Source organism: Chionomys nivalis, chromosome 21, assembly GCF_950005125.1.
Source record: "Chionomys nivalis chromosome 21, mChiNiv1.1, whole genome shotgun sequence".
In the NCBI taxonomy this organism is placed as follows: Eukaryota; Metazoa; Chordata; class Mammalia; order Rodentia; family Cricetidae; genus Chionomys; species Chionomys nivalis.
In genome coordinates, this window is record NC_080106.1 from 6,102,501 (window position 1) to 6,107,500 (window position 5,000).

General features: G+C 62.9%; 2 non-coding genes across 2 annotated transcripts in view; both read left to right on the plus strand.

Moving 5' to 3' along the window:
- Nucleotides 1–2,024: 2,024 nt before the first annotated feature.
- Nucleotides 2,025–2,143, plus strand: LOC130864083 (5S ribosomal RNA). The gene has a single exon (XR_009055791.1). It is a non-coding gene; the product is annotated as a 5S ribosomal RNA (ribosomal RNA).
- Nucleotides 2,144–4,960: 2,817 nt separating this feature from the next.
- LOC130864084 (5S ribosomal RNA) overlaps nucleotides 4,961–5,000 on the plus strand; it is a 119-nt gene continuing 79 nt past the window's right edge. The window contains exon 1 of the ribosomal RNA XR_009055792.1: nucleotides 4,961–5,000. This exon is cut by the window's right edge and continues 79 nt beyond it. This is a non-coding gene — a ribosomal RNA (5S ribosomal RNA).

Consider the following 5,000-nt stretch of genomic DNA (forward strand, 5'->3'; position numbering starts at 1 on the left):
GCGTGTCTATCTGTAGGCTCCGATCGCGTGCGTGCTTACACGCGTGCTTGAGTGTGTTTCGAGTGTGTGTGTATGCTTGTGCGCCGGCCCGAGTGCCTAGGGGCATGCGCGCGTGCACGAGGGGCAGCTCCCACGCACGGGTGCCCTCTAGGGCTCGCTCGGCTGGTGGGCTTGTCCCCGGTGGGATGGGATGCCAGATATCAACAGTTGGTTGCCTCCTGAACCCAACCTGAGAGGCCAAGGCCTGGGCGCAGGGATGGAATCTGTGAGATGGAGGCCAACCACCGAGGTCCAAGATGGGCATGGAGTCAAGAAGCTGGACGCTCAGGCGCTGTTCCCCCTAAGCCCTCCGGTGGAACTATCTATCTATCTATCTATCTATCTATCTATCTATCTATCGATCTATCTATCTATCTATCTATCTATCACCCAGAGCCAAGCCGAGAGGTCTGTGCTGTGCTGTGCTGTCCTGTGCTGTGCTGTGCTGACAGTTTCAGATGCCAGTCGACAGCATCCTTATGACAGTCCAGGCTCAGGAAGGTCCTGCTCAGCCCCAGAGGTGGGTGCAGAAGGAACAGACGTGCCTTCTTGACTCTTCCTTGATGGAAGGAGCGGTAGGTGGGGGATGCCGGGTGGCCCGTTGGAAATAAGGATACATAGCCCAAGAGAGTTCTGGCCCGGGACCTGCCCCCGCCGCCACCGTCCACGAGCAGAGAGCGCCAAGACCCAGTTCCAAGTTCCCTCGGCCCCACCGGTCGGCCCAGGAGCATCTTCCACGCTGGACAGCCTGCCTTTTTCTCTTCTCCCCCACGCGCAGGGCGGGCGTGCCGCCCACATCACGGGGAGGCATCTTCAATGGGGGACTGGATGGCCCCGCTGGCTGACGATAGGGGATAGGGGTGGGACTGGGGGTGGGGGTGGACTTGGGGCAGAACTGGAATCTTGGGAGCTGGCATTCCAAGTTCCAAAGAGAGAACCCAAGGTTTCTCTGGACGGCGAGGAAGCACACGCGCGCGCGCGCACAGGCACACAGTCTCTTAGAGAGACCCAATCCCAGGCTTTCTAGATTCTCCAGGAGGAGGGGCTTACTCTGGGGAGCGGAGGAAGAGGAGCAGGAGCAGGAGCGGGGGGGGGGGGGGGGAGGGACAGGTAGAGGAAGAGGTGGAGGAGGAGGAGGATTAGGAGGAAACTACAGTTCCCCAATGATGAGAGACTAGCGCCTAGCCACTACCAGACCCGTCGAGACACCACCGTAGGTAGGGCACCAGCAAGACAGTGTCTGGAAGGATGCCCCAAGCGATCCGACCGCTTTGCCTGAGCCTATCTGGGCACCTCCCCGGCGAACTCCTCATGCCACCCCATCCCAGTCCCACCCCATCCCCACCATCACCCCTTCCCGGGCGCCGCCCATGTCCCCGGACCCAACCGCCACGCCTCCACCAGAGGGGACACAAGTGGCCCGCGGGACGACAGAGGCCAGGAGCTGGCTCTCTACCTGGCAACAGTCCCCAGGTGGAGGGAGAGTCGGGGTCCAAAGCCGACCCGTGCCCTGGAAGTCCCTGAGGCCCTGTCAAAGCCGACACCCGTGGATACCCCACCGAGGGAGGCCGAGGGCGGGCAAGGGAGGAGCCAGCTTGCGGGCCAACAAACCTGCCAGGGGCACGGTTGGGGCGCGGTGAGGGTGCCCGATGATGAGGAACGGGAGACGAGGGAGACAAGGTCGGTGGGTAGGGCTGGCTGGCGACTGCTGCTGGCCCTGGAGCCCGGCTCCGAGCCGGGGCAGAGGGCTGAGGAGGGCCTAGCTGGCAGGCTGGCTGGCGGGCGGCTTGGAGGGGCTCGTCCGTCCGTGCGTCCGTCCGTCCGTCCTTCCTTTCTTCCTTCCTTCCTTCCGGACTCGGACTCCGGAGGGCGAAGGTGCGTGGGGGCGTGGGGGCGTGGGGGCGTGGGTGCGGGCTGGCGTGCAGGAGCGCAGGCCAGCGTTGCAGCAGCCGGCTCTTGGGGCACGACAGCGACAACACACCTCCGTCTACGGCCATACCACCCTGAACGCGCCCGATCTCGTCTGATCTCGGAAGCTAAGCAGGGTCGGGCCTGGTTAGTACTTGGATGGGAGACCGCCTGGGAATACCGGGTGCTGTAGGCTTTTTTTTGTTTTTTCCTTCTCCTCTTTGGCCCCTTTTGGCCTTCGCGACCGCGGGCCGATGGCCAGCCCGGACCAGGACACCACCAGGACAATCCGCACCCCGGAAAGAGGGCGCACCTCTCACAAGGTTCCAAATCCACCCACCGCTCAGAGCCCTCAGGCACGCAGGAAACCCACCCACGAGGGGAAACACCCGAGTGGGGAAGGAATGCCAGGACCACTGAAGGAAGTGAAGACTCACTCGCTGCGTGGGGTGGGTGTCACGGGTGGGAGCTGGACGGGCACTGGCAGGCCCTCGGGAGCCGGAGCGAGGGGCGAAGGACGAGGGACGAGGGGCGAGGGGCGCCTGGCATAGCAGCCCCGCACAGCACAACACTGTGTATGCATTCAGGAAGAGATCGCCACGCCCCCTCCACGCAATGCACGCGGTGGACGCGGTCTAAGAGCAAGCAGGCTCCACCCACCCACTCCCGGGGATGGGGTGTGCGCCCACCTGCGTGCCTGTGTGCCTGCTTGCCTGTGTGTAATGTGCAATGTGCGTGCTTATGTGAGAAGCCCCATGTGGGTGCACGTGTCTTCGTGTAGGTCTCATTAGGCTCCTTTATGTTTGTGTGTGTGTGTTGTGCGTGCATGCTTGTGCGTGCGTATGCGTGTCTGGGGTTTTGCCTGCTTTTGTCTCTGCTCGGGAGTGTGTGCATTCTTGCATGATTGTGTGTGCTGTGCGTGCGTGCGTGCCCGTGTGGATGTACGTCTGGGTGTCCACGTGCTTGCGTGTCTATCTGTAGGCTCCGATCGCGTGCGTGCTTACACGCGTGCTTGAGTGTGTTTCGAGTGTGTGTGTATGCTTGTGCGCCGGCCCGAGTGCCTAGGGGCATGCGCGCGTGCACGAGGGGCAGCTCCCACGCACGGGTGCCCTCTAGGGCTCGCTCGGCTGGTGGGCTTGTCCCCGGTGGGATGGGATGCCAGATATCAACAGTTGGTTGCCTCCTGAACCCAACCTGAGAGGCCAAGGCCTGGGCGCAGGGATGGAATCTGTGAGATGGAGGCCAACCACCGAGGTCCAAGATGGGCATGGAGTCAAGAAGCTGGACGCTCAGGCGCTGTTCCACCTAAGCCCTCCGGTGGAACTATCTATCTATCTATCTATCTATCTATCTATCTATCTATCTATCTATCTATCTATCTATCACCCAGAGCCAAGCCGAGAGGTCTGTGCTGTGCTGTGCTGTGCTGTCCTGTGCTGTGCTGTGCTGACAGTTTCAGATGCCAGTCGACAGCATCCTTATGACAGTCCAGGCTCAGGAAGGTCCTGCTCAGCCCCAGAGGTGGGTGCAGAAGGAACAGACGTGCCTTCTTGACTCTTCCTTGATGGAAGGAGCGGTAGGTGGGGGATGCCGGGTGGCCCGTTGGAAATAAGGATACATAGCCCAAGAGAGTTCTGGCCCGGGACCTGCCCCCGCCGCCACCGTCCACGAGCAGAGAGCGCCAAGACCCAGTTCCAAGTTCCCTCGGCCCCACCGGTCGGCCCAGGAGCATCTTCCACGCTGGACAGCCTGCCTTTTTCTCTTCTCCCCCACGCGCAGGGCGGGCGTACCGCCCACATCACGGGGAGGCATCTTCAATGGGGGACTGGATGGCCCCGCTGGCTGACGATAGGGGATAGGGGTGGGACTGGGGGTGGGGGTGGACTTGGGGCAGAACTGGAATCTTGGGAGCTGGCATTCCAAGTTCCAAAGAGAGAACCCAAGGTTTCTCTGGACGGCGAGGAAGCACACGCGCGCGCGCGCACAGGCACACAGTCTCTTAGAGAGACCCAATCCCAGGCTTTCTAGATTCTCCAGGAGGAGGGGCTTACTCTGGGGAGCGGAGGAAGAGGAGCAGGAGCAGGAGCGGGGGGGGGGGGACAGGTAGAGGAAGAGGTGGAGGAGGAGGAGGATTAGGAGGAAACTACAGTTCCCCAATGATGAGAGACTAGCGCCTAGCCACTACCAGACCCGTCGAGACACCACCGTAGGTAGGGCACCAGCAAGACAGTGTCTGGAAGGATGCCCCAAGCGATCCGACCGCTTTGCCTGAGCCTATCTGGGCACCTCCCCGGCGAACTCCTCATGCCACCCCATCCCAGTCCCACCCCATCCCCACCATCATCCCTTCCCGGGCGCCGCCCATGTCCCCGGACCCAACCGCCACGCCTCCACCAGAGGGGACACAAGTGGCCCGCGGGACGACAGAGGCCAGGAGCTGGCTCTCTACCTGGCAACAGTCCCCAGGTGGAGGGAGAGTCGGGGTCCAAAGCCGACCCGTGCCTCGAAGTCCCTGAGGCCCTGTCAAAGCCGACACCCGTGGATACCCCACCGAGGGAGGCCGAGGGCGGGCAAGGGAGGAGCCAGCTTGCGGGCCAACAAACCTGCCAGGGGCACGGTTGGGGCGCGGTGAGGGTGCCCGATGATGAGGAACGGGAGACGAGGGAGACAAGGTCGGTGGGTAGGGCTGGCTGGCGACTGCTGCTGGCCCTGGAGCCCGGCTCCGAGCCGGGGCAGAGGGCTGAGGAGGGCCTAGCTGGCAGGCTGGCTGGCGGGCGGCTTGGAGGGGCTCGTCCGTCCGTGCGTCCGTCCGTCCTTCCTTCCTTCCTTCCTTCCTTCCTTCCTTCCTTCCTTCCTTCCTTCCTTCCTTCCTTCCTTCCTTACTTCCGGACTCGGACTCCGGAGGGCGAAGGTGCGTGGGGGCGTGGGGGCGTGGGTGCGGGCTGGCGTGCAGGAGCGCAGGCCAGCGTTGCAGCAGCCGGCTCTTGGGGCACGACAGCGACAACACACCTCCGTCTACGGCCATACCACCCTGAACGCGCCCGATCTCGTCT